We start from the raw sequence: 16,368 nt of genomic DNA on the forward strand, positions 1-16,368 counted from the left end.
TAAGGTTGGTTCAGTGGGTTGTGTAGGCTTCCTGGTGGAGGGGACTAGTGCCTGTTTTCTGGTGGATGAGGCTGAATCTTGTCTTTCTGGTGGGCAGGACTGTGTCCAGTGGTGTGTTTTTGGGTATCTGTGACCTTATTATGATCTTAGGCAGCCTCTCTGCTAATGGATGGGGCTGTGTTCCTGTCTTGCTAGTTGTTTGGCATAGGGTGTCCAACACTGTAGCTTGCTGGTCATTGAGTGGAACTGGGTCTTAGCGTTGAGATGGAGTTCTCTGGGAGAGCTTTCACCATTTGATGTTACATGGATCTGGGAGATCTCTGGTGGACCATTGTCCTGAACTTGGTTCTCCCACCTCAGAGGCACAGGCCTGACAGCCGGCCAGAGCACCAAGACCCTGTCAGCCACATGGCTCAGAAGAATACAGAGAAGGAAAGAAAGAGAGAGAGAGAGAGAGAGAGAGAGAGAGAGAGAGAGAACGAACGAACGAACGAAAGGAAGGAAGGAAGAAAGAAAGAAAGAGAAAGGAAAAGAAAGTTATTAAAATAAAAAATTATTAAAAATAAAAAAGAATTAAAAAGTAATAAAGAAAAGGAAGAAAAAGAAAGAAAGAAAGAAGAGAACAACCAAACCAAAAAACAAATCCACCAATGATAACAAGTGCTGAAAACTATACTAAAAAAAAAAAAAAGAAAACAGACAGACAGAACCCTAGGACAAATGGTAAAAGCAAAACTATACAGACAAAATCACACACAGAAGCATACACGTACACAATCATAAAAAGAGAAAAGGGAAAAATATATACATATCGTTGCTCCCAAAGTCCACCACCTCAATTTGGGGATGATTTGTTGTGTATTCAGGTATTCCACAGATGCAGGTACATCAAGGTGATTGTGGAGATTTAATCTGCTTCTCCTGATGCTGCTGGGAGAGATTTCCCTTTCTCTTCTTTGTTTGCACAGCTCCTGGGGTTCAGCTTTGGATTTGGCCCCGCCTCTGCATGTAGGTCACCTGAGCGCATCTGTTCCCCACCCAGACAGGAGGGGGTTAAAGTAGCAGCTGATTCGGGGGCTCTGGCTCACTCAGGCCGGGGAGAGGAAGGGGTACCGAATGTGGGGCGAGCCTGCGGTGGCAGAGGCCAGCATGACATTGCAACAGCCTAAGGTGCACCGTGTGTTCTCCTGGGGAAGTTGTCCCTGGATCATGGGACCCTGGCAATGGCGGGCTGCACAGGCTCCCGGGACAGGCGGTGTGGATAGTGACCTGTGCTTGCACACAGGCTTCTTGGTGGCTGCAGCAGCAGCCTTAGCATCTCATGCCCATCTCTGGTGTCTGCACTGGTAGCCATGGCTCGCACCCATCTCTGGAGCTTGTTTAGGTGGTGGTCTGAATCCCCTCTCCTCGCACAATGGTCTCTTGCCTCTTAGGCAGGTCCAGACTTTTCCCTGGAGTCCCTCCCAGCTAGCTGTGGTGCACTAGCCCCCTCAGGATGTGTTCGCACAGCCAACCCCAGTCCTCTCCCTGGGTTCTGACCTCCGAAGCCCGAGCCTCAGCTCCCAGCCCCCACCCGCCCCGGCAGGTGAGCAGACAAGTCTCTCAGGCTGGTGAGTGCTGGTCAGCACCAATCTTCTGTGTGGGAATCTCTCTGCTTTGCCCTCTGCACCCCTGTTGCTGCGCTCTCCTCTGTGGCTCTGAAGCTTCCCCCCCACCCCCCACTCCCCTTCTCCACCAGCGAAGGGGCTTCCTAGTGTGTGGAAACTTTCCTCCTTCACAGCTCCCTCCCAGAGGTGCAGGTGCTGTCCCTATTTTTTGTCTGTTTTTTCTTTTGCCCTACCCAGGTACATGGGGAATTTCTTGCCTTCTGAGAAGTCTGATGTCTTCTACCAGCGTTCAGTAGGTGTTCTGTAGGAGTTGTTCCACATATAGATGTATTTCTGATGTATTTGTGGGGAGGAAGGTGATCTCCACATCTTACTCTTCTGCCATCTTGAAGGTCTCTCCATGGGTCTTGTTTTTATATCCATTCAGTGAGCCTGTGTCTTTTGTTTGGAGCATTTAATCCATTTAAGGTAATTATCAATATGTATGTTCCTGTTACCATTTTCTTAATTGTTTGGGGTTTGTTTTTGTAGGTCCTTTTCTCCTCTTGTGTTTTCCACTTAGAGAAGTTCCTTTAGCATTTGTTGTAGAGCTGGTTTGGCGATGCTGAATTCTCTTAGCTTTTGCTTGTCTGTAAAGCTTTTGATTTCTCCATTGAATCTGAATGAGATTCTTGCTGGGTAGAGTAATCTTGGTTGTAGTTTCTTCCCTTTCATCACTTTAAATATATCGTTCCACCCCCTTCCGGCTTGTAGAGTTTCTGCTGAGAAATCAGCTGTTAACCTTATGGGAGTTCCCTTGTATGTCATTTGTCATTTTACCCTTGTTGCTCTTAATCATTTTTCTTTGTCTTTAATTTGTGTCACTTTGATTACTATGCATCTCGGTGTGTTTCTCCTTGGGTTTATCCTGCCTGGGGCTCTCTGTGCTTCCTAGACTTGGGTGGCTATTTCCTTTCTCATGTTAGGGAAGTTTTCAATGATAATCTCTTCAAATATTTTCTCGGGTCCTTTCTCTCTCTCTTCTCCTTCTGGGACCCCTATAATGGGAATGTTGGTGCATTTAATGTTGTCGCATAGGTCTCTTATGCTGTCTTCATTTCTTTTCATTCTTTTTTCTTTATTCTGTTCCGTGGCAGTAAATTCCACCATTCTGTTTTCCAGGTCACTTATCCATTCTTCTGCCTCAGTTATTCTGCTATTGATTCCTTCTGGTGTATTTTTCATTTCAGCTATTGTACTGTTCATCTCTGTTTGTTCTTTAATTCTTCTAGGTGTTTGTTCTTTAATTCTTCTAGGTCTTTGTTAAATATTTCTTGCATCCTCTCAATCTTTGCCTCCATTCTTTTTCTGAGGTGAGGTCCTGGATCATCTTCACTATCATTATTCTGAATTCTTTTTCTGGAAGGTTGCCTATCTCCACTTCATTTAGTTGTTTTTCTGGGGTTTTATCTGTTCCTTCACCTGGTACATAGCCCTCTGCCTTTTCATTTTGTCTGTCATTCTGTGAATGTGGTTTTTGTTCCACAGGCTGCAGGATTGTAGTTCTTCTTGCTTCTGCTGTTCGCCCTCTGGTGGCTGAGGCTATCTAAGAGGCTTGTGCAAGCTTCCTGATGGGAGGGACTGGAGGTGGGTAGAGCTGCATGTTGCTCTGGTCGGCAGAGCTCAGTAAAACTTTAATCCACTTGTCTGCTGATGAGTGGGGCTGAGTTCCCTCCCTGTTGGTTGTTTGGCCTGAGGTGATCCAGCACTGGAGCCTACCTGGGCTCTTTGGTGGGGCTAATGGCAGACTCCGGGACAGGATGGCTTATGCCAAGGAGTACTTCCCAGAACTTCTGCTGCCAGTGTCCTTGTCCCTGCAGTGAGCCAAAGCTGCCACCTCTGCAGGAGACTCTCCAACACTAGCAGGTAAGTCTGGTTCAGTCTCCTATGGGGTCACTGTTCCTTCCCCTGGGTCCTGATGTGCACACTACTTTGTGTGTTCCCCCCAGGGTGGAGTCTCTGTTTCCCCCAGTCCTGTCAAAGTCCTGCAATCAAATCCCGCTAATCTTCAAAGTCTGATTCTCTGGGAATTCCTCCTCCTGTTGCTGGACCCCCAGGTTCAGAAGCCTGACATGGGGCTCAGAACCTTCACTCCACTGGGTGGACTTATGTGGTATAAGTGTTCTCCAGTTTGTGAGTCACCCAACCAGCAGTTATGGGATTTGATTTTATTGTGATTGTGCCCCTTCTACTGTCTCACTGCAGCTTTTCCTTTGTTCTTGGATGTGGGGGATTTTTTTTGGTGAATTCCAGTGTCTTCCTGTTGATGATTGTTCAGCAATTAGTTGTGATTGCAGTGCTCTCACAAGAGGGAGTGAGCACACGTCCTTCTATTCCACCATCTTGAACCAATCGATGGGGAAATATTTTTTATTTATTTATTTATTTTTTTTGCGGTACACAGGCCTCTCACTGTTGTGGCCTCCCCCGTTGTGGAGCACAGGCTCCGGACATGCAGGCTCAGCGGCCATGGCTCACAGGCTTAGCCGCTCCACGGCATGTGGGATCTTCCTGGACCGGGGCACGAACCCGTGTCCCCTGCATCAGCAGGTGGACTCTCAACCACTGCGCCACCAGGGAAGCCCGATGTGGAAAGATTTTTAACTACAAATTAATTTTCTTTAAGAGATATAGGACTATTCAATTTATTTATTTCTTCTTTAGTGAGCATTGGTAGCTTGTCCATTCTATCTGAGTTGTTAAATTTAAAGTTATTTATTTTAAAAAAAGTTATTTATAATATTTATTTCTTGTCCTTCTAAATGATGCACTGTTATCCCTTATAAGGATAGTTACCATCACCCATCACCAATTTTAGAACATATTCATCACTCCAAAAGGAAACTCAATAACTGTTAGCAGTCACTCTCCCTTTCATCCCAATCCCCCTAGCTCTAAGACAACCACTTATTTACTTCCTGTCTCTACAAATTTGCCTTTTCTGGATGTCTTATCCAAATGGAACCATTTGATATGTCGTCTGGCTTCTTTCACTTAGCATAATGTGTTCAGGGTTTGTCCATGTTGTAGCATGTATCAGTACTTCATTCTTTTTTATTCTCAAATAATATTCTATTGTATGGATATACCAATTTTATTTACCCTTTCGCTAGTTGATGGACATTTGTATTGTTTCCACTTATGACAATTATAAATAATGGTGTTGTGAACATTTGTGTACAAGTTTTTGTGTGGACATATGTTTTTATTTCTCTTGGGTATGAACCTATAGTGGAATTTCTAGATCATATAGTAATTCCATACCTGTTGAGGAACTGTGAGACTGTTTTCCAAAGTGCCCATTTTTCATTCCCACCAACTATTTATTTTTGTGTATGGTGTGAGAAAGTAATTCATTTTGATTATTTTGCAAGTGTCTGTCCAGTTTTCCCAACACCATTTATTGAAGAATCTCTCTTTTACCCTTTATATATTCTTGACTCCCTTGTCATAGATTAATTGACCTATAGGTGTGGGTTTATTTCCAGGCTTTCTATTCTGTTCCATTGATCTATGTGTCTATACCTACTGTTATGATTACTGTAGCTTTGTAGTGTAATTTGAAATCAGGATGTGCGATACCTCTACCTTTGTTCTTCTTTCTCAAAATTGTTTTGGCTATTTGGGGGTATTTTGTGTTTCCATACAGATTTTAGAATTATTTGTCCTAGTCCTGTGAAAAATGCATTTAGTATTTTGATAGGGATTGCATTAAATCTGTACAATGCCTTGGAGAGTATGGTCAGTTTAACAATATTAATACTTCCAATCCATGAGGATGGTATCTTTCCATTTGTTTTTGTCATCTTCACTTTTTTTCATCAATATCTTATTGTCTTTTGAGTACAGGTCTATTACCTCCTTGGTTAGATTTATTCCTAGGTATTTTATTCTTTTTGATGCCATTATAAATAGAATTATTTTCTTAATCTCTCTTCTTATAGTTCATTTTTAGTGTATAGAAATACAGCAGATTTCTATATATTAATTTTGTATCCTATAACATTACAGAATTCATTTCTTAGCTCTAATATTTTTTGGTGGTGTCCTTAGGATTTTCTATATATAGTATCTTGTCATCTGCAAACAGTGACAGTTTTATTTCTTCCTTTTCAATTTGGATTCTTTTTATATCTTTTTCTTGTCTGATTGCTGTGGATAGGCCTTCCAATAATATGCTGAATAAAAGTGGTTAGGGTGGGCTCCTTGCCTGGTTCCTGATCTTTGAGGAAATGTTTTCATTGCAGAGTATGATGTTAGCTGTGGGTTTGTCTTGTATGGCCTTTACTATGTTGAGGTATATTCCCTACCCACTTTGTTGAGTGTTTTTATAATAAATGGATGTTGGATTTTGTCAAAAGCTTTTTCTGCATTTATTTAGATAATCACATGATTTTTATTCTTCAGTTTTTTAATGTGTAGTATTGCATTGACTGACTTCCAGATATCAAACCATCCTTGCATCCCTGGGATAAATCCCACTTGATCAAGGTGTATATCTTTAATGTATGATTGAATTGGTTTGCTAATATTTGTTGAGGATTTTTTCATCTATATTCATCATTGATATTGGCTTGTAATTTTATTTTTTTGTGCTATCTTTGTCTGGTTTCCATATCAAGTTGATGCTGGCCTGTACAATGAGTTTGGAAGCATTACTTCTTCAATTTTTTTAAATAGTTTGAGAAGGATAGGTGTTAACTCTTCTTTAAATGTTTGGTAGAATTCACCTGTGAAGCTATCTGGTCCTGGACTTTTGTTTGTTAGGAGTTTTTAAAATATTATTATTATTACTGATTCAAATTAATTACTGGTAGTCTACTCATATTTTCTATTTCTTCCTGATTCAGTCTTGGAGATTGTAAGATTCTAGGAATTTATCCATTTCTTCCAGGTTGTCCATTGTATTGGCACATAATTGTTCACAGTAATCTTTATATGATCCTTTGTATGTCTGTGGTGCTGGTTGCAACTTCTCTATTTTCCTTTCTGATTGTATTTATTTGAGCCCTCTTTTTTTTTTTTTTTTTTTTGAGGAGTCTGGTTAAAGGTTTATCAATTTTGTTTATCTTTTCAAAGAACCAGCTCTTGGCTTCATTGATCTTTTCTATTGTTTTTTCAGTCTCCATTTTATTTATTTATGCTCTGATCTTTTTTAAAATAAATTTCTTTATTTTATTTGTTTATTTTTGGCTGTGTTGGGTCTTCACTGCCATGCACAGGCTTTCTCTAGTTGTGGTGAGCAGGGGCTACTCTTCGTTGCGGTGCATGGGCTTCTCATTGCAGTGGTTTCTCTTATTGTGGAGCATGGTTCTAGGCACACAGGCTCCAGTAGTTGTGGCATGCAGGCTCAGTAGTTGTGGTGTGCAGGCTTAGTTGCTCTACAGCATGTTGGATATTTCCAGACCAGGGCTCAAACCAATGTCCCCTGCATTAGCAGGCGGATTCTTAACCACTGTGCCACCAGGGAAGCCCTATGCTCTGATCTTTATTTTTTCTTTCCTTCCACTACTTTTGGGTTATATTCGCAAACTTTTTCTAGGTTCCTTAGGTATAAGGATAGATTATTTATTTGAGATTTGTCTTGTTTCCTAGGTTAGGCTTGTATTACTACAAAATTCCCTCTTAAATCTGCTTTTACTGTATCCCACGGATTTTGGATCATTGTGTTTCTATTTTCATTTCTCTCCGGATATTTTTTGATTTCCTCTTTGATTTCTTCAGTGACCCATTGGTTGTTTAGTAGTGTATTGTTTAGCCTCCACATTTTTGTGATTTTTAATTTTTTTTCTTGTATTTGATTTCTGGTCTCATATAATTGTGGCAGGAAAAGATGCTTGATATGATTTCAATCTTCTTCAAGTTATTGAGACTTGTTTTGTGGCCTAGTATGTGATCTATCTTGAAGAAAGCTCCATGTGTAATTGAAAAGAATGTGTATTCTGCTGGTGTTGGATTAAATTTTCTCTTCATATCTATTAATTCCATCTGGCCTAATGTATCATTTAAGCCCAGTGTTTCCTTATTGACTTTCTGTCTGGGTGATGTGTCCATTGTTGTAAGTGGGGTGTTAAAATTCCCTACTATTATTGTGTTACTGTCAATTTTTCCCTTTATGTCTGTTAATATTTGCTTTATGTATTTAGGTGCTCATATATTGGGCCCTTATTCACTTACAATTGTTATACATATTCTTACTGGATTCATTCCTTTATCGTTATGAAATGTCCTTGTCTCTTTTTACAGGTTTTGTTTTACAGTCTATTTCATCTGATATAAGTATTGCTACCCAACTTTCTCTTTGTTTCTGTTTGCATGGAATACCTTTTTCCATCCCTTCACTTTCAGTCTGTGTGTGCCCTTATATCTGAAGTGAGTCACGCGTAGGCAGCATATATATGGGTCTTTTTAAAAATTTTTAAAAAATATATTCAGCCACTCTATGTTTTTTGGCTGGAACATTTAGTCCATTACATTTAAACTAATTATTCATATGTATGTACTAATTGCCATTTTGTTAATTGTTTTCTGGCTGTTTTGATAGTTCTTTTTTGTACCTTTCTTCTTCTTTTACTCTCTTCCCTTATGATTTGATGACTATCTTTAGTGTTATATTTGGACTACTTTCTCTTTTTTGTGTATGTATCTATTATAGATTTTTGGTTTGTGGTTACCATGAGGTTCATATATAACACTATTATTATTTCATATACATACATGATTAAGTTGATTATCTCTTAAGTTTGAAGGCATTTTAACAACCCCTAATTTTTACTCCTTCCTTCATGTTTAATGTTTTAGATATAATATTTTACATCTTTTTTGTTTGTGTATCCCTTAACTGCTTATTGTTGATATAGATGATTTTTACTACTTTTGTTTTTTAATGTTCCTACTAGCTTTATAAGTGCTTAATCTACTACATTAACTGTATGTTTGCCTTTACCAATGAAATGTTTTCCTTTCATAATTATCATATTTCTATTTATGGTCTTTTCTTTTTTGCTTAAAGAAATTCCTTTAACATTTCTTTTTTTTTTTTGTGGTACGTGGGCCTCTCACTGTTGTGGCCTCTCCCATTGCGGAGCACAGGCTCCGGATGCGCAGGCTCAGTGGCCATGGCTCACAGGCCTAGCCGCTCTGTGGCATGTGGGATCTTCCCGGACCGGGGCACGAACCCATGTCCCCTGCATCAGCAGGTGGACTCTCAACCACTGCGCCACCAGAGAAGCCCCCTTTAACTTTTCTTTTAAAGCCAGTTTAGTCATGCTGACATCTTTTAACTTTTGCTTGTCTGTAAAACTCTTCATCTCTCCTTCAAATCTGACTGATGGACTTACTAGGTAAAGTGTTCTTGGCAGTAGGTTTATTCCTTACATCATTTTGAATATATCATGCCACTTCTTTCTGGTCTGCAATGTTTCTACTGAAAGTTAATTGATAGCTTTATGTGAGCTCCCTTGTAAGTAACTAGTTGCTTTTCTCTTCCTGCTTTTAAGATTCTCTCTCTAACTTTAATTTCTGCCATTTTAATTATAATGCATCTTGGTATAAACCTTTATGGGTTCATCTTATTTGGGACTCTCTGTGATTTCTGGACTTGGATGCTTGTTTCCTTTCCCAGGTTAGGGAATTTTTCAGCTATTATTTCCTCAAATAAGTCCTCTGCCCCTTTCACTCCTCTTCTCCTTCTGGGAGCCATATAATGCAACTGTTAGTATGGTTGATGTTGCCCCAGAGGTCTCTTAAACTATCCTCATTTTTTAAAAATTCTTTTTTCTTTTTTCTGTTCAGCTTGGATGATTTTCACTACTCTGTCTTCCAGTTCACTGATCCATTCCTTTACTAATCTACTAATCTTTGGTTGATTCCTTTTAGTATATTTTTAATTTCAGTTATTATATTCATCATCTCCACTTGGTTCTTCTTTATATTTTCTAACTCTTTGTTAAGTTTCTCACTGGGTTCATCCTTTCTTCTCCTGAGTTTGTTGAGCATCTTTATGATCATTACCTTGAACTCTTTATCAGGTAGATTGCTCATCTCCACTTCACTTAGTTCTTCTTTTATTTCTCCTTCATTTGGAACATATTGCTTTATCTTCTCATTTTGTCTAATTCTCTGTGTTTATTTCTAGGTATTAGATAGGTTGGTTACCTTTCCTGATCTTGGAGAAGTGGCCTTATATAGGAGAAGTTCAATGGGGTCCAGCAGCCCACTCCCCTCTTGTCACCAGAACTATATGTTCTGGGCTACATGGGTCCTTCTATTGTGGCAGGGCTGACTACTGTGAGTGCACTGGTCAGCAGGGCTGGGTCATGGTCTTTTTGGCTGCTAGGCCCTGCCTTGTGAATGGGCTGCCAGCCTGCTGGTGGGCAGGGCTGGGTTCCAGGGTGGCTGGCTGTGGGACCTGGGGACACCTGAAGCTGGTGTTGGCCTACTGGTGGCAGGCAAGCCTCTGGCACTAATAGGCTAGAGGGAGGACTCCAAAATAGTGCTTTCCAGCACCAATGTCCTTGTGGTAGAATGAGCTCCCCCAGATGGCTGCTGCCAACATTTATGGCCCCAGAGGCAGTCTCAGTTGCCTCCTGCCTCTCTGGGAGGGTCTCCAAGATCAACAAGTGGGTCTGATCCAGGTTCCTTTTGAATTACTACCTCTGCACTGGGTCTCAGAGCATGTGAGATTTTACATGAGCCTTTTAAGATTGTAGTCTCTGTTTCCTACAGCCCTCCATCTCTCCTATATGCAAGCCCTGCTGGCCTTCAAAGTCATACATTCTGGGGACTCATCTTCCTGGTGAAGGACCCCCAGGCTGGGGAGCCTGATGTGGGGCTCAAACCCCTCACTCCTTGGGGAGAACCTCTGTAGTTGTGATTATCTTCCCATTTGTGGCTCACCTACAATATATGTGTCTTGACTATATCATATCTCCACCCCTTCTACTCATTTCATTATGGTTCCTTCTTTATACCTTTAGTTTAGTTGTGGAAAATCTCTTCTACTAGTTTTCAGGTCATTCTCATAGGTAGTTGCTCTGTAAATAGTTGAATTTTGATGTGCCAGGAAGAGATGAGCTCAGGGTCTTCTAACTCTGCCATCTTGGTCACACCTCTGTTGGTTGTTCTAATTTTTTAGAAAATTTTGAAATCAGGAAGTATGAGTCCTCCATCTTTGTTCTTTTTTTTTTTTTTTTTTTTTAAGATTGTCTTGGCCATTCTGGATCCCTTTATTTCCACATAAATCTTAGGATCAATATGTCAATTTCTGCAAAATCCAACCAGCTTGGATTTTAATAGGGATTATATTGGATTTGTAGATCAACTTAGGATGTGTGACATCTTAACAATATTAAGTCTTCCAATCTATGAACATGGGATGCTTTTCCATTTATTTATGTCTTCTTTAATTTCTGTCAGTAATGCTGTGTAGTTTTCAGAGGTTAAGTTTTTCGCTTCTTTTGTTATATTTATTCCTATTTAATTTGTTTTGATGCTATTTTAAATAGATCTTAAATTTATTTTCAGATAATTCATTGCAAGTATATAGAAATACAGTTGAGTTTTCTATATTGATCCTGTATCCTTCAACCTTGCTGAACTTGTATATTAGTTCAAATAGTTTGTTTAGTAGATACTTAGGATCTTCCATATGCAAGATCATGCTGCTTGTGAAAAGAAATAGTTCTGCTTCTCCCTTCTCCCTGTATTTTTTTGTGAGATAGGTCAGCTAGCAACATATTTTATTGTCTTTATAACTGAGGATGTCTTTATTTCACCTTCATTTTTCAAAGATAGTTTTGCTGGATATAAGACTCTTTTTTTTTTTTTTTCCTTTCATCACTTTGAAATGTCATGCCAGTACCTTCTGGCCTTCATTGTTTCTAATGAGAAGTTAGCTATAATCTCATTGGGATTCCCTTATATGTGACAAGTCATTTTTCTCTTGCTGCTTTCAATATTTTCTCTTTAGCTTTGTCTTCCAGGATTTATTCTATGAAGTGTTTGTGTTTATACTAAGAGTCTGTTGAGCTTCTTGGATGTGTAGATTAGTGATTTTCATCAAATGTTAAAAGTCTGTCTTTCATACATATCTTCTAATGATTTTTTTCCCCTGCTTCTTTCTCTCTCTCCTCTCCTTCTGGTAGTCTACATACATGTATGTTGGTGCATTTAGTAATGTCCCAAATTTCCCAGTCTGACTCAGCCCTGAGCCCCTGGTGCCCTATAGAAGTACAGGTCTTGGAAACTAAAGCCTGAACAGGCCCCCAAATCACAAATCTCTAACACTTTTCTCTAAAGATCCTGGGTGTTTGCCAGCACAAGGCCTGTGTGAATCACAATGCCCACATCCAGCAGCCAGGGGAGCCAGACCTCCTGGGCCTCAGCAGGGTGGGAGGACAGCCTGGAGGGAGACTCCAGGCAGCGTCTAGGGGAAGAATGTTGAGGACCATCTCTCCTTCTGTTTTGTGGAGTCCAACAAAATTCCCACCTGTGAGCCTGGCCCTTCACTTTTAAGGGGCAGCCTGTCCAGCCCTCACCCAGCATCCAGCAAAACCAGGCCCTCAGCACCTTGCCCTGGACCCCTCCTCTCACGCTCTTGTGCTCCTTTGCTTCTTGACCCCACACTGTTTAAAGTCCTACTCACTCTTTGGTCAGTTTCCTGGATACTGACCTCCCACTCCCCTGGGGACCTAGGACACACTCGTTCCCGCTGATCACACCCCAAGCCACCACCTGGCCAATGTCCACCACAGACACTCAGGGGTGGTTCCTGGGGTTCTCCAGTTGGAATAAAGCCCAAAGGCCCAGGTTGTGGGTTCCAGGGAGCACCATTCACAGGAGATCCAAGGGAATGATGCTCTGGGGCTGGATCCAGAGCTTGTATCCTGCTTGGAAGGTGCAGGGGTTTCCCTCCTTTGTGATCCTTTGAGCCTGAGGTGATGCCTATGTCATAGGGAAGGAAACTGAAGCTCAAGCCCACACAGCTCCGAGCAGTAGTTCCCACCTCTGGACCCTGCAAGGTTCTTCTCACACCAGTTAGCAAATGAGAGGGCCAACAACCTCAGGCAGATGAGGGTCAGGGGCTTTTCCACGTATGGCTCCTCCAACCCACCCGCACCTTCCCAGTAGCCCACCACCATCCTCACAGGCCACCTGCAACCTAATCTGCTCCACGTAGCAGCTGGTAGCTCCTTGAATGACCCTTCATGGGACTGGAAGCAAGAAAAGGGCAGAAAAGTCAGATATGGCACATTCAATCTCATTTTAAAATTATTTATTTATTTATTTTCGGCTGCATTGGGTCTTTGTTGCTGCACACGGGCTTTCTCTAGTTGTGGCGAGAGGGGGCTACTCTCTGTTGTGGTGCATGGGCTTCTCATTGCGGTGGCTTCTCTTGTTGTGGAGCACGGGCTCTAGGCATGCGGGCTTCAGTAGTTGTGGCACGCGGGCTCAGTAGTTGTGGCTTGCGAGGTCTAGAGCGCAGGCTCAGTAGTTGTGGTTCACGGGCTTAGTTGCTCCGTGGCATGTGGGATCTTCCCAGACCAGGGCTCGAACCCTTGTCCCCTGCATTGGCAGGTGGATTCTTAACCATTGTGCCACCAGGGAAGCCCCTCAATCTCATTTTCTAAAGAAACAACCAAACCGGTCCTTCATCTAAACTTTTTTCAAGAGAATCTGTTAAGATACATAGGTAGGAGAGTTGCACTGCCTGAAAATGAGAGAGGTTAGTGTTTCTGAGCAGAACTTTGTCTGAAAAGGGGAAAACAAAATACAACACGCTGTGGTTTAAAATATGTGTTTGCTGGGAATTCCCTGGCGGTCCAGTGGTTAGGACTCCATGCTTTCACTGCGGGGGCTGGGGTTCGATCCCTGGTCGGGGAACTAAGATCCCCACAGGCCGTGTGGCACAACCAAAAAAATTAATAGATAAAATAAAATATGTATTTGCTATAGCTTGGTACTGTGCCTCACTAAATATTTATTTATCTTATTTTATTAATTTTTTCATAGGGGGGTACCTAAACATGGTACAAAACTCAAAGTAACAAAAAGACACACTGCAGTGAGAAGAGGCCCCCTCCCACAGGATCCCACCCACAGCTCTCCCCACCCCCGGAAGCAAGTATTGTTGCCAAGGAGTCTACACAATAACGAACACATGTTGTTATCAGCCTAGCTTTTTTCCAATTAACTATATGCTCTGGAGTGGGTTGCCTCTCAGTACTGATAGAGCCGTTTCGTTCTTTGTAACAGCTGCGTTAGAAGGATGCATGTAGACAGTCCCCACAATGACACGGAGGGCGTTTGCAATCTTTTGCTGTCCTGGAATAAATATACTTGTGTCAGTGTCATCGGACATATGGGCTATGGTATCTATAAGGAAACACCTGGACAGTTTTGCTCAGTCAGAGGGTATGTATGTGCTTTAAAAACTTGGGACTATTTACCACCAAATTTTCCCCTATGAAAGTAGCGTTGCTTTTTTTTTTTTTTTTAACAAGAGAAAAACAGACAGAAGTTTATTAATGTGTGCATTGTGCATACATATGGGAGCACCCGGTGATGAGTACCTTGGAGGAGGTGGTTAGAACCTGGGTTTATATGGCATCTTTTTTTTTTACTATATCTTTACTGGAGTATAATTGCTTTACAATGTCGTGTTGGTTTCTGCTGTACAACAAAGTGCATCAGCTATATGTATACATATATCCCCATATCTCCTCCCTCTTGCATCTCCCTCCCTCCCACCCTCCCTATCCCACCCCTCTAGGTGGTCACAAAGCACCGAGCTGATCTCCCTGTGCTATGTGGCTGCTTCCCACTAGCTATCTATTTTACGTTTTATAGTGTGTATATGTCAATGAGTAGCGTTGCTCTTTATGAGCTCATTTCTGAGTTGATATATTATTCATTACTGATCCTTGTTTCATATTAGCATTTCATTAGCATTTACAAATATATCTTTCTTTATAAACAGATTTTGCCAAGGATTCAGAGCTCCGTAAAAAGCAAGCTCCTGTCCCCTGCCCAAGCCTGTGAACCCTGACAAGGGCACTGTCAAGGCTCTGGGGTACATGCTTTGTGGTAGGCCTTTTAGGTTTTATTTTTCCATTCATGCGACATTTATCATGCCACCTCTGCGTGCCAGGTCCTGGGCTGGAGCTGAGGACATTGGGATGACCAGGACTCAGACCCTCCTGCAGTTCAACAAATACAACAGTGTGTGATAAGCACCAGAAGGGCTGGGGGACTCGGAAAGTGGTGCCCACCGCTGCCGGGAGGGTTCCAGATGATCTGGTTACAGAGGTAGTGACTAAAACAAAATTGCTGATTATGGAAGCAAATTATGCTTGCTGGGAAAGTTTTGATTAAATAGAAAACTGTAAGGAAGGAAATTAAAAGCACTCATGATCCCATCACACAAAAAAAACACCGTTAATAATCTGATGGTTTCCTTTTAACTCCAAAAACCCAGGCTAAATTGCACATACAATTCTGAATTCTGCTTTTCTTACTTCTGGTGATATTGTGCATTCTCCCTGCTCCGGCCTCCCTGGGGAAGCCCACAGTCTATCCCGACGACTCCAGAAGCATCGTTTCCCCCCTGGGCCTGGCTCTTGAACTCCAGGCCCGTGTGCCCAGTTGTCCGAGGACGGCTCCACGTGGATGTGCCCCAGGCACCTCTAACTCAGGACGTCCAAACTAAACTCATCATCAGCTCCCCCTAGCCCGACCCCAATCCTGCTTCTCCTCCCCGCCTTTCCCCTGGGGGAGTGGTGTCACCCTGCCCCAATCTACCAGCTGGTCACTCTTGGGCCCCCCAGGCCCAGCCCTCCTGCGGCCACTCATGGAAGGGCACCCACACTGCGTCTCTCACATCTCTGCAGCCCACAGCCTTCATCTCATTTCAGGACCCCAGTATTTCTCTTCTGGCTTATCCTAACCTCCTCCTAATGAATCCCCTCACCTCGTCCGTCCCCCCAGCGCACCCCCAAGGCACAGGCAGCCAGAGACATCCGCCATGTGCCAATGGCGATCTCGTCACATCCTGGTGTAAGAGCCTATAGAACGGCCCCTTATCGGGGGGCAGGGGGGAAGTCCACGCACTGCACTGGGCTCACCAGCCCTGTGATAGGGCCCTGCCCGTCCCCCAGTCCCATCCGCCACCTCAGCCCCGCACAGACCCTGTGCTCCTGCCACCTGAGTGACAGCTGACCCGTGTCCTCCCATGTGCCTCTGTGGCTTTGCAGGTTCTCTTCCCTCTACCTGCCCTCCCCTTCCAGATAATTCCTACTGAGCCTGTCAACCGACCTTGGTTGGCACCTGCTCTGCAAAGACTCTCTCCAGTGGCCTTCTTGTGCCTCTCCTGGATCAGGCACCCTCCTCTGTGCCCCATGGAGCCCCATGTTCACACTGCATTGCACGTGCCTGCTTATTGCCCACCTCCACACCACGCCTGTACACACTGCATCGCACGTGCCTGCTTACTGCCCACCTCCACGCCACGCCTGTACACCTGGGTCCACAGCTGGTATTTACTTGCAGTGCAAGCTTGGTCAAATTACTTAACCTCTTTAAGCCTCAGTTCCCTGATTTAGACAGCACAGGTAGTAATACTAACAATACCTCCCTCAGCTGGGTGTTTTAAGGATTAAATGAGGTAATGTACGTACTGTGCTCACCGCCATGCCTCCCCACCCGACACTGAACCCTCTGTAAT

This window comes from Grampus griseus (genome assembly GCF_964374135.1).
Source record: "Grampus griseus genome assembly, chromosome: 1".
Lineage (NCBI taxonomy): Eukaryota > Metazoa > Chordata > Mammalia > Artiodactyla > Delphinidae > Grampus > Grampus griseus.